The 13,230-nt window shown below is 47.5% G+C and overlaps 1 protein-coding gene across 5 annotated transcripts in view; it reads left to right on the top strand.

Annotated features, from left to right (window-relative positions):
- The first annotated feature begins 429 nt into the window (after window positions 1–429).
- Window positions 430–13,230, top strand: part of MCF2 (MCF.2 cell line derived transforming sequence) — a 103,486-nt gene continuing 90,685 nt past the window's right edge. For 4 of the 5 annotated variants that reach the window (XM_082717567.1, XM_082717569.1, XM_082717570.1 and 1 more), the window contains exon 1: window positions 448–521. The gene's annotated coding sequence lies outside the window, so the exon portion shown is untranslated. Of the gene's footprint in view, window positions 522–13,230 lie in introns of all 5 variants that reach the window. The other variant, XM_082717576.1, reaches the window with a different exon arrangement.

Consider the following 13,230-nt stretch of genomic DNA (forward strand, 5'->3'; position numbering starts at 1 on the left):
GGGCGTGTGTGCGCTCCGGGAGGAGTCGCCCTCGCGGCGGCGGCGGCCGAGGCCAGCGCCCCGGAGCCGCAAACTCGCAGTGAGTTCCCGGGCTCCGGGCGCGCGCGCTCCGGCCTCTGGCGCCTCGGGCCCCACGAGCGGGCTCGGGCGGGCAGGCCCCGGCGGCGGGGCGGCGGAGCCGAGCGCGGCCGCCGGCGGGACCCCTCTCCGGCCGCGGGGCGGGCTTCGGCGGTCCGGTCCCGGGCGCCGGCGTGAGAGGATGGCGGCGGCCGACTCCGGGCCGCACCTGGGCTCGCCCACGCCGGCCGCCCCGGACTCGCGGCCGGCCTCGGCGCCCCCGGCCCCGGCGCCGTGCGGCGGGACCCCGGGCCTGCCCTTGGGCCGGGACGGCTACGCGTCGGTGCCAGCCGCCCAGGCCGCCCCTCTGCAGGTGGACGTGGCCGTGGCCCTGCCGCGCGGGAGGAGTTCCGAGAAGTACGGCCGCAGCTACCTCTGCCTCCTGCAGGCGGTCTTCGTCGCAGGTAAGTTCCCTCCCGGCGCACGCCGCCGGGCGCCCCCGCTCCCGCCGCTCCCGGCGGGCTGGCGTTCGCGCCCCGCACCCCCTTCCCCACTGCAGGGGCGACCCCCCCCCCGGCCGTAGTTCCTCGGGCCTCCGCCGCTGTCCCCGGGCCGCGGTGCGCCCCACCGGGCCCCCGCGCTGCCGTGTGGCGCGGGACAGGTGGGACCCGACGGCTTCTTCCCAGTCCGCATCCCGCCGACCTGAAGCCGGTCTCCCCCGGGCTGCACGTCCCTTCGAACAGTCCCTGAAGGCCGGGAAAGCGGGGCGGGGGGGGGGCGGTGTTGAGCAACACGTGCGGGGGAAACCGAGTCCAAAGAGGCGCGGGAATCCGAGACCCGCAGTTGGAGGAGGGGGAGAGGAACGGGGCGGCCGCCGCTCGGCTTGCCCCCGCCCGGGGCGGTGCATCTTTCCGGCTTGGTCCTCGAGCTTCCTGCCCCCCTGGGGTCCTCGCTACAAAGGCTGAAGTTTTTGTTTGTCTGTCAGGACAAAAAGGCCAACACACTCACAAAACTTTGCGTGCCTCGGCGGGCGGTTTGGGAAAGGGGTGTGAGCGGCGGAACGTGGACCGGGGCACCGGGCGGCTGCGAGGCCCCCGCGGCCCCCTCGTCGGAGCTGCCCGGCTCCGGGGCTCTCGAGGAGCTGCGTTCCCAGGGAGCGTGCAGACTGGGGCGCGGGGCACCCCGCGAACAGGGTGCAACTCTGGGACCTGAAGTTCAGCCGGGGCTTTTCAGACAAGTCTGCGAGGTCCTGCCCGAGATGGACATGTCTTCCTCCGCTGCCTTTGTGGTTTAGGTCGAGCAGGTGCTAAGCCTCGCGGGGTGGGGTGGGGCGGGGGTTGGCAACGGAAAAAGAGACTTGGCGATTTGCTGCAAAGCAGGGAGCCGCGACACATGTTCCAAATATTCCTCCTTATTCGGGATCATCCACGAATCCCGCCTGTGCATCTTCGTAACACAGAACTTGCTGGTCTTACCTGCTTGGTTTTTGAGGTGGTCAGTAGTATTTTCTCCCCCTATGTAATAAATCACGTAAGGGGGAGCATGGTGACGGGGACACAAACTCTTTCAGGTCTTAAGCAACTGAAATGGTTTTTGGATGCTACACAACATCTCACCCAAACGCGTGCAGCTCAGTGAAAGTGGAGTGTACTTAGCGTCTCCTGTCTGGTTCTCATTTTCCTCCTCTGCAGCTTCCTAAGGGTAAAAACAAACAAACAAACGAACGAACAAAAAACTTCCATAGGAGAAATGTATGCTTTATCACAAAAATGAAATTAGCTCTGCTCTGGAATGCAAGCTGACATTTCTACAGCCAGTGATTTCTCTTACTTCTATAGTTGTGTGAAGTTTCGTCTTTCCCTAGTTTTGGAGACTCCTGCATGTGGCTGTTTTTACACAAGCTTGCAGTAGTTTTCTGCCTTTCAGCATTTTTAGCAGTCTTGTCTTCCACCTTACGCACCAACAAAGTGTCCTGGAAGTGGTTTGTACCTGTGCTGTTAGAACACATGCTGTAGTACAATCATTTTACATGTGAAAAGGATTTCATGTATATTTAATATATTTAAAAAATTTTTAAATGGTCACATATTTTTAAAAATACGTTCACAAAGCTTTTCATTGTGGTACAGAACTTTCCGAAAGATCGTTTCAATAATGATCATTCATGAACTACTCGCTAGGAGAAACATGGTACTATGTAACAAGCTGAATTACACGTGCTTGTGCAGTATCTGCTGAGGGGCAGCCAGAGAGGAAATGGTTGCCTCTTTTTGAATCTTCAGGGTGGGCACATTTCCTTGGTGGATTGGGGATCGCGGATGGAGTGTGGTGCGGATAGGTAGGGAGAAGGGTATTCTAGGCAAAAGAACTAAGAATTAACAAAAACAAGCGGAAGGCGATCAGCATAGTAGGTTTGGGGAATTATTTTGTTTTTGAATGATTGTAGTGTGAAGTGTAGAAAGTACTGGAGAGAGAAATTTGCAGAAGTAGGCGGGGACTGGGTCAGGCAGTCTTGCAATGCATACTAAAGGGCTTTACTTTATTTGTAGGGCAATGGGGAGCCAAAGGAGTGTTGTAAGCAGAGGAACATGGCAAAATTGCTGCATGTGGTTATACAAGTTGTACACTGCACAACTCTTCAGGGCTCCATTCACACAGATGGCATCCTGAAAAGTGCCCCTGCTAGGGCTGTACCCTGGACTGTGTGCACAGTGGTCAACAGTGGCCGTGCCTGGTGGGGCTTCTTGTTTTTATGACTCTCAGTCTCGCGTTTGTGCAGAGGCCACAGCATGTGGACTGTGCAGTAGAGAGGAAGCCCAGAAGTAGGGCGGCCAGTTAGAAGGCATTTGCAGAAGGCTGAGTAAGTCTGCCTAAATGTACGGGCCAAGTGAGTTCTGGGCAAAGAGGACAAGCTTGCAGAATTGAGAGGGTAGAAGAGATTTGACTTGGTGACTGGTTGTGAAGCTTAAGGGGCAGGTAATTAGGAGCAGGGAAACCTGGGTTAATTCCAGGTTTCTGGTTAGTGGGACAGGGTGGAGGAAGGACAAACAGATTTTGGGTTCAACTTGGCATATGTGTTTCTGTGGAACATTCAGAGAGAGCCAGTCCATAGGTCTGCAGCTGGGAAGAAGCGAATCTTCTTTCTTACTCTCATCTGTGGCAGGCATCCTGGCACTGAAGTTCATTGACCTTCTTTCCCTAAACTTACAGACGTCTAGTACAGAAGTAGCCCACATTTATTATAAAATCACCTTTTGAGCTTGCCCTCAAATAAAGGTTTTTTTTCTCCCTCCCACCTTCCTTACCTGATGATGGGGTGGGGAGAGCAAAAAAAGAAAAGAAATGTTTTACATTCCTTGCAGGACCAAAGAATGCAAACTATACTGATCTAAGGTAACCTCAGATAACTCAGATAAGTAGCCGTGAAAACCTGTTCACTGCAAGGTTTATTTTGTAGGAGTTCAGCTCCAGAAGACGTGTTAATCACAACACGAGTTAATATTCAGTGTACATTGTGGCATGGTGTGCACACGGATGCCCTGCCACTGTCTTATGCCAGGCAGCGCTGTGCCGAGTGTTCTCCGTATAACTGATTTTTCAGGGTAACTGAGGTTTAGCCCTTTGGGTACTCGATCGCCTCAACCCCCCACCCCCCTCCTCCATCCCCAGATCTGTAGCCATTTTGGGTGGAAAGCTTTTCAGAAAGATTATTTCCTCAGCTGGCTCCTGAACCTGGTAATAATTGCGTCTTTTCTGGATGATTCCAGATTATCCTTGTAATAGCATTAATTATTTCAATGTGCTGTGTTTAGTGTGGCCTCAAGGGCTCCTAGAGTCGGGAGGGCTGTTTGTCCCTGCATTAAACGGGGTACGGATTGTTCTGCCTTTGCATTTGTAATGCCTCCATCCTCTCCCTGCTAGCTGTCCTTTCTTGCTGCTATTATTTTAACTGTTTCTGCCAACCAGCAGGCCCTTCCTGAGCCATTGCTCCTTCTGGTGTGTTGCTGTGAGGTAGGCATGGACACGATTTGTCTGCAAATTATGAATCAATAGACGACGAGTAGGGCCCCAAGGGGTCTGCTTCTACTCACGTGTGTGAACTTTAGTGCCCGGACTCCGAGCTATCTATTCTGATTGCATAAAAGCCTTTTCCTCTCTGTTTTTCTAGATCTTAGTTGTGTTTTGGGTGGCTCTCGATGTTAAATATCTTATCAGTATGCTATGTTCTCCCGTAAGTGAAGATATTACACTATGTGAAATTGTAATACTTTACTTTCTTGTAAAACAAATGCAGTTTGTTCAAAATCTGTTGGGAGGGGCGTGCCTGGGTGGCTCAGTCGATTAACGCTCAGGTCATGATCTCAGGGTCGTGAGATGGAACCCACCCCCCCAACCCCTCCCCCACCTCACGCCCCTCAGCAGGTAGTCTGGTGGGATTCTCTCCCTCTTCCTCTGTTTGGCTCCCCCCAACCCGCTTTCACTCTCTTTCAAATAAATAAATAAGTGTTTTAAAAAAAATCTATCAGGAAATCAAGATGCATTTTACCCATTGCATTTCTCGGGCATGCCTGTGAGCGCTCACCAGAGGAGGCAGTCAGTCTTAGAAGCTGTCCCCAAGGAAAGCAAATGTCCCTATTATAGCATTTTCTCAAAGGAGTGCCCTGGAAGGCTCAGTGACAAAGCTGCACCCCACCTGCCCCAGGGCAGAGGCACAGGCAAGCCCCTCAAGGGGAGATGCCTCCTATCTGACCGTTGCCAAGGTGAGTTTCCATTCTCCGTTGCCACCAAGGTCTTGTCCTGGAGGCAATTAGCTCCTGGCAAGAGGCCAGCTCACAGCACTTCTTAAAATTTATTTTTCACCCAAACCATCCCCTCGTTGTATGTGTCTGACAGATGTAAGGCTCTGACAGGCTGGCTCCTTCTGGCACTAGCAAGGTGACATTGAGCAAAGACCTCACGGAGGCGAGGAAGTGCGTCCTGAGAGGTGTTCCTGGCAGAGGGGACAGTGGGTGTAAAGGCCCAGAGACGAGAGAATACTGACAAGTTGAAGCAACTTGTGTGTGTGTGTGTGTGTGTGTGTGTGTGTAAGAGAGACAGGCAGAGATGGAGAGATAGCGACAGAGAGTGACAGTGAGGGACACACAGAGACAGAGATGAAGGGAGAAAGGTACCAGGTCTGGGTCGTATAGGACTGGTAAGGCCTTTGGCTTTCACCCTGAGTCAGACGAGGAGCTCTAGGAAGGTGCTGTGCAAAGGAGTGACTTCTGTCCCTCCGGGCGCTGCGAGGACACTAGGCGGAAAGGAAGACAAAGGCTGAAGCAGGGAGACTGTTAGGACGCATGATGCTGGCTTGAACCAGAGAGCTGGTTTTGGAGGTGCTCAGATTCTGGGTGGATTTTGAAGACCGAGCTAAAAAAGGATTTGCTAACGGTTTGGTTAGCCGGTTCGAGAGAAAGCAGCAGAGTCCGGGATGGCCTCTAAGAATTTGAGCTCGAGCCAAAGGATGGCAGGAATCGTCATCCGTGCAGACAGAGGTGAGTGAGGAGGAGCAGCAGTTTGGCCCGGGACCTGTGCACCCTGAGGGGCTTAGATGCCCATGTGTCAAGTTAGCGTTTGTGTTTAAGGCAGGGATCTTGGGTGGGGATCTAGACTGGGGAGCCCCCCCGGCTTTTGGGTGGTATTTAAAGCCTGGCTGGGTGAGTACAGAGAGAGAAAGAGCAGGCAGAAGGGACCGTTGTTTGTTGATTGTGTCCCGAGGTGAAGGCTCGCCCGTGACCTCTTCCCGAGCAGCGCGGCCGGAGGGCGGCACACCCCGAGGGGAGGCTGAGCCGCACGAGCCAGAGCATTTCTGTAGTTTGTTTTCAGACGTTCGCACCGCCAGATCGGCTCACAGGCCCCTTTGACCCACCATGTTCCTTTGCCCCGGATCACAGATCGCACTGGTGTAATCCGCGCCTGGGGGTGAAGAAGAGGTTTGCTCGGAAAGCTCTCCAGCGAGAGGAACCGCGGCCTCCGTGCTAACTGGTCCTCCTTTCTGGATTCACGAAATCCATCGTTGAGGGGCTTGGGGTTTAAATTCATGCCCCAGGTGAATCCATTTCCAACGTACTCTTCCTTTGGCAGAAATTTTAAGCAGCCACTCTTGCTTTCCAATGGAGACGACCTTCATTCATTTATCTCCGGGCATTTTAAATACAAGGTATGGGGCGCCTGGGTGGCTCAGTGGGTTAAGCCTCTGCCTTCTGCTCAGGTCATGATCTCAGGGTCCTGGGATCCAGCCCTGCATCAGGCTCTCTGCTCAGCGGGGAGTCTGCTTCCCTCTCTGTCTCTGCCTGCCTCTCTGCCTACTTGTGACCTCTTCTCTGTCAAATTAAAAAAAAAATCTTAAAATAAATAAGTAAATAAATACATGGTATAATTTTCTTTAAAAAATTATATTTTAATGGAAAAACCAAAGGCTGGTGGCATATTGGAAAGAAGGACTATTTTACCCAAAGTTTGGGGCTTAGCTAATAGTTTAGTCAGGGTTTTTCAGGTTACCCGGGTAGTAGGAATAGTGACACTCAGTATACTGCGGAGTGCTCTTAAAGATCGAGTATCTTCTCTGACCTTCTTTCAGATATTTAGCGACGACGTTGTCATCTCTGCCATGAAGAAGTTAAGTTGGCTGTTAAGCCTGCAGATGCTGGGAAAACACTTTTTAGCAGCACGCACAGTTTACACATGTGTATTCTGTCTCTGGAAAATTAAGTGCCAGAAATTTTATTGAGATGGGTCTACTCTGTTTTCAGATAAATTTTTGCATGATTTTTTTTTGCATTATTTTGGAAAGGGAACAGGATCGATTCCTAGCAAGGAGGAGCAGAAAAGAGTTTTGTTAACGAGAAAGCCAGTGAGAGAACCAGGATCCCATTCAATTTTTTTTTTTTCAAGTTTTATTTGCTTAAGTAATCTCTATACCCAACGTGGGGCTAGAACTCATGACCTGGAGATCAAGAGTCCCATGCTCTACTGACCCAAGCCAGCCAGGGTTTTTTTTTTTTTAAGCTTTATTGAGATATAATTCACATATCATGCAATTAACCCATTTAAAGTATACATTCCAGTGGTTTTTCGTGTAATTACAGACGTTTCCAGTTATTACTAGAAGTTTAGAACATTCCTGGGACCCCAGAAAGAAACCTGGCACTCCCTGTTTCTTCCCCACAGCTCTTCCCACCAGCCACTGGTGGCCAAATGTCACACAGCGCTTTCTACTTCTCCAGACTAGTCTGTCCTGGACACTCCAGAGAAACAGACTCGGAAGATAGGTGATCTCTTGTTGCTGGCTTCTTTCTCTTAGCATAACGCTTAAAGGTTCATTCATGGTGTAGCACCAGTTGGCATTTCATTCTCTTATGTGGCTGAATATTACCGCATTGTATGGAGATACACCATATTTTAATGATCTGTTTCTTCAGCTGATGGCCATTTGAGTTTCCACATTTTTAAAAGATTTTATTTATTTGACAGGAACGCAAGCAGGGCAAGTGTCAGAGGGAGAGGGAGAAGCAGACTCCCACTGAGCAGGGAGCCCCAGACACAGGGACTCCGGGATCATGACCCAAGCCGAAGGCACCTGCTTCATGGACTGAGCCATCCAGGCGCCCTGAGGTTCCACCTTTTTGGCTGTTATGAATAACATTGTTGTGAACATTCTTATACAAGATTTTGTGTGGACATATGTTTTCATTTCTCTTCAGCATATATCTTGGAGTGGAATTTCTAGGTCATAGAGTGGGTGTGTGTTTAATCTCTTGAGGAGTTCCTAGACTTTTCCCAAGCGGCTCTGTAACATTTTACATTCCGGCCATCCCTGCTTGAGGGTTCCAATTTCTTCTTCCCAGGACTTGTTAATCTTGTCTTTTTGATTCCAGCCATCCCTGTGGGTGTGAAGTGGTTTCTCATTGTGGTTTGGATTTGCATTTCCCTGACAACTAGTGAAGTTGAGCATCTTTTCATGTGCTTATTAGCCATTTGTATGTCTTCTTTGGAGAAATGTCTATGCGGATTCTTTGCCCTTTTTTAAATTGAGCTATTCCTTTTTTTTTTTTTCTGTTTAGCTATAAGAGTTCTTTCTGTAGTCCTTATACAAAATCCTTACCAAATATCTGATTTGTAAATATTTTTTCCTATTTTGTGGGCTATATTTTCATTTTCTTGATGGTGTCATTTGAAGCACAAAAACATTTTAAACTTTGAAGGCAAATTTCACCCTCTTTTTTCCTTTCTTTGTTTTGAGTCTCTGTCCTCAATTTTTTTTTATTGAGATACAGTTGACATATAACATTATTCATTTCAGGTCTATAACATTGGATGTTTGTATATATAGCAGAATGATCACGATCGCTCTAGTTAACATCAGTCACCACACATAATTTACAAAATCTTATTCTTATGATGAGTTCTTTTAAAATGTGCTCTCTTAGCAACTCTCAAATATGCAATACAGTATTATTAATTAATGCTATATATTAGATCCCCATGACTTGTTTATTTTGTAACTGGAAATTTGTAGATTTTGATCCCTCCCCCACCCAAGCCTCTGACAACCAAGAATCTGTGCTCTGTGAGCTGGCTTTTTTTTTTTTTTTTTAATTTTAAAGATTCTGCATAAAAGTGAGATCATCCTAACAGCCTGAAGGTCCACCCATGTTTTCACAAATGGCAGTATTTCCTTTTTATGGCTGAATTTATTTCATTTTACACACACACACACACACACACACACACACTCCACGTTGTCTTTATCCATTCCTTTGTGGATGGACACTTAAGTGGCTTCCGAATTTTAGCTGTTGTCCTGAACAGCTATCTTTTTGATATCTGAACATGTAGTGTTCATTGTGCAGATCTCTTTTGGAGTTAGTGTTTTGTTTTGCTCGGAGGTAGACCCCCAGAAGCAGAATTGCTGGATATTATGGTAGTTCTATTTTTAATTTGTTGAGGAACCTCCATTCTGTTTTCCATCATGGCCACGGCAGTTTCCATTCCCACCAAACAGGGCACAAAGTCTCCCTTTTCTCTACATTGTCCCCAACATTCCTTCCTTCTCCTCTTTCTGGTGCTAGCAGTCCTGTCTGGCGGGAGGGGAGAGACAGCTCACTGTGGTTTTGGTTCGCATTTCCCATTCGATTTGTTACTGTTGAGCATCTTTTTATGTACTTGTTGGCTTATTTTTTACTCATGTCTCCTGAGCCTTTGGTGTCCTATGTAAGAAACACTGGCCTGATCCAAGGTCACAAAATCACACCTGCGTTATCATTGGGGTTTTATAGTTTCCTTGCATTGAGCTCTGACCCATTTTGAGTTGATTTTGTGCATTATGTGAGTTATGGGTTTCTTCTTTTGCATGTCCACGTATCCAGATGTCCCTAACACCGTTTGTTGAAAGAATATTCTTTCCCACCGAAATGTCTTAGTACCCCGGCTTTAAATCAACTGACCATAATATAAGGGTTTATTTCTGGACTCTCAATTCGAGTCCACTGATCTGTCCCTAAGTCCATCATTATATTGCTATCGCTCTCTTGATTACTGTAGCTGTGTGCGAAAATGTGAAATCTGACAGTGTGAATTTTTCAAGATTGTCGTCGTCATTCTGGGATCCTTGCATCTCCATGTGAATTTTAGGATTAGTTGAGGATTTTCTGCATTAAAAACTGGCTGGGGGGCACCTGGGTGGCTCAGTGGGTTAAAGCCTCTGCCTTCTTCTCAGGTCATGATCCCAGGGTCCTGGGATTGAGCCCGCATGCTCAGCGGGGAGCCTGCTTCCCTTCCTCTTTCTCTGCCTGTCTTTCTGCCTACTTGTGATCTCTGTCTGTAAAAAAAACAAAAACAAAAACAAAAAAACACCAAAAACTGGCTGGGATTTTGCCAGGAGTCGCACTGAATTCGTAGATGAATTTAGGGAGTGTCTGATCTTCACTTTTATAGTTGTACAGATTGAGGTCTTCCTAAATATGGGGAATTCACATTTACGGTATTTGGGGATTATTTACTGTGATGCATTCTGGCCCCTCATTGCTCATTCGGGATGGTTATTCATCCATAGTGTTTCGTGAGTGTAGACAGATTGAGATATATTAACTCATTCCTGTTAGGAGACTTATTCTGGAGACCTTGTAAAAAGCTTGAGAGGCAAACATGTAAATATCCACGAGAGGTTTTCCAAGGAAAAACAAAAGCACAGATGAAGACAAAAATAGTGCACTATAATCACTAACTCAGTTGTCTTAGTGTTTTTGGTTCGCATTTGACACCCGAGTCTGTGTGGGCCCAGGACGGGACAATATCGGGGGAAAAGAGAGGCACACATTTTGATCCCACATTGACTAGGAATCTGTAAAGACCTTTCTGGGCTGGACAAGCCCATTTGTCCGTCAAGAGTGTGATCCCCAACCCTGTGGCCGGAGAAGTCTTTTAGGAAAATAGAGTGTGGGGCCTGGACAGGTAAGTGTAGGCCAGTTCTGCTTGTTTGAAGAAGGAAAAACATTGATTTATCCCTATCTGTACTTAGAGTAAGTCACCACCCCTGTGTAGTGCTTCCTCTGGAATGATTCAGTCCCTCTCAAAATCCCCCTCCGAACTGCGAATAATGAATTCATGCGGCTGTGATTGGTAGGCGGGTCCCCGAGACCGGGGAGGCTCCTGCCTTTGTTTTCGGAAAAGCCACTGTCTCCACTGGGTGGTTTTTAATCTGAAGGAGGGAGGGAGTTAGAGGCCAGGAAAGCTCCATAGCCTTGCTCAGAGACAAACACCTGCTGGAGACCTAGGCCAGGCAAGGCCCAGCAGCCTGGTGGGGGCAGCGAGCTCTGGGGTAGAGGGGAGCCCCCGGCCCTTCCCACCTGCCGCCCCTCTTTCCTCAGGTACTTCTGGGCCCTTTATCCCTTTATCCAGTGCCTTCCCACCTCCTTTCCTGTGGATGGCGGGTGTTTTTGTTTGCTTGCCTTTGGAAAGGAAGTATCTTTCAATTTTCCATTTTCTTCCGTGCTTATTTTTAATTAAAAAATTCTTTTTCCAGGTTCTATTTTTTTTGTAAGTAATTTCTACACCCAGCGTGGGGGTTTGAGCTCATGGCCCCGAGATTAAACGTCGCATGCTCCACCAGCTGGGCCCGCCAGGTGCCCCTGTTTAAATTATTTATCTATGATCTTTGTAAAACATCTAAACAACATATGCCCGTAAACTAATAAGTGAGTTACCGTCGTGCCCAGCTCAGTCCTACTCTCTGGAGGAAAGCACTACTAACAGTTCGGGTTCGGAAATTTCCTATGGACACAGATTTATCAATCCAATAAATCTTTATTGATCACTTTCTATGGGCTAGACACTGTTGGGATATTTCAGTCAACAACAGACAAAAATCCCTGCCTTCGAGGAGCTTATTTCTAACTGGTGAGAATAACAACTGAAAAGCCTGCATGTATCTAGGTATTTTAGCCAACTGGGATCATATCCTGTATGCTGATACAGGACTTACATGTCAGTGTGTTTATTTTTATTTTATTTTTTTTAGTGTGTTTATTTTTAAATGATTTCATTCTGGAACTCTTGATGCAAGAGTACAGGAAATGATATATGTGAAATCAGCCTGTTGGGTTATTTACATGTTTTCCTTCTGTAGAGCACAAAGAGGCTACTGCGTCTTTTTAGCACAAAGGAAGCGTTTGCCCAGTTTTGTCTTAGTGAACTCACAGTGGCAATAAACCCATGGAGAAGCTGTTGTGTTTGAGAATGAAGCATTCTTTACACAGTTATTCACACTGCTTGTGTCTGAATAAGTACATACAATTTATTTAATCTTTCTGTATGTTCTTGGTAGACTGGCCCAATTTTACGTGGAGACCACCTCTAGCTACTTAGGAAAATAATTAATATCAATGGGAGAGTCTTTTCTATTTATTTTTTTTTAAACAGGAGATTCTAGTAGAGACATTATTTAAGAAATTGATCCTCGGGGTGCCTGGGTAGCCCATTGGGTTAAAGCCTCTGCCTTAGGCTCAGGTCATGATCCCAGGGTCCTGGGATCGAGCCCCGCATCGGGCTCTCTGCTCAGCTAGGAGCCTGCTTCCCCCCACCCCCACCGCCTACTTGTGATCTCTGTCAAATAAATAAATAAAAATCTTTAATAAAAAGAAAGAAATTGATCCTCATTTGTCTGATATATATTTATGGATGTAAAGAACCAATGGATTTAAAATATAATCTCAGGGGGCACCTGGGTGGCTCAGTGGGTTAAGGGTCTGCCTTTGGTTCAGGTGGTGATCCCGGGGTTCTGGGATTGAGCCCCCACATCGGGCTCCCTGCTCGGCGGGAAGCCTGCTTTTCCTTCTCCTGCTCCCACTGCTTGCATTCCCTCTCTCGCTGTCTCTCTCTCTGTCAAATAAATAAATAAAATCTAAAAAAAAATCTAATTTCAGTGTCACCATTATTCATTTATTGATATTCAAATTGTGTCTTACTCACTTCATAAGAAATCCGAACTTTAAAAAATCAACTTATCACTTCCCACCCACTCCCTCCAAGAGTTCACTGACAACATTTTCTTCACTGGCAATCAAGTTTAAAAATCAAGTTATATAGATTTTATATGTGCATACAAATGTATGTACGTTATATATGTATTTCATATGTATTATATATAATTATATACTGACTTCATTTTTAGTAAGTTGCTAATGGCTCTCTTTGTGAAGCTTCTGGGCCAAATAGGAAACTTGTAGATGCTATTAGAATATTAATTTTAAATAACTCTGTGGCCAGAAAGTCTGGTCTGGTTGTGGTTGAGCTGCCTTTTCAAATATACTTTGGCTGGGTCAGCATCTGCTGCGGCGCTCAGCCTGCCAGTCACCTTCACGATCGGGGCGGGGGGCGGGGCGGGGGGCGGGGCGGCGGACATCGTGGTTTTTTTCTTCCTGGAGCCTTCATTTGCACCATTGTGCCACTGTTAGTTAAGCTCTTCTGCTGTTCTGCTGTTCAGTATACGGTCTCATAAGAAAAACCATATAGAACGATTTTAAATGATCTTCCCTCCGTTTAAACTGAAATGGTGTGATTAGATATCCTTAGGCATTTTGATGACACTTGAACGTAATATGTGCATCCAAGGGACATCTTTGAGTTTGCAACTGC

Source organism: Mustela nivalis, assembly GCF_964662115.1.
Source record: "Mustela nivalis genome assembly, chromosome: X".
Taxonomy (NCBI): Eukaryota; Metazoa; Chordata; class Mammalia; order Carnivora; family Mustelidae; genus Mustela; species Mustela nivalis.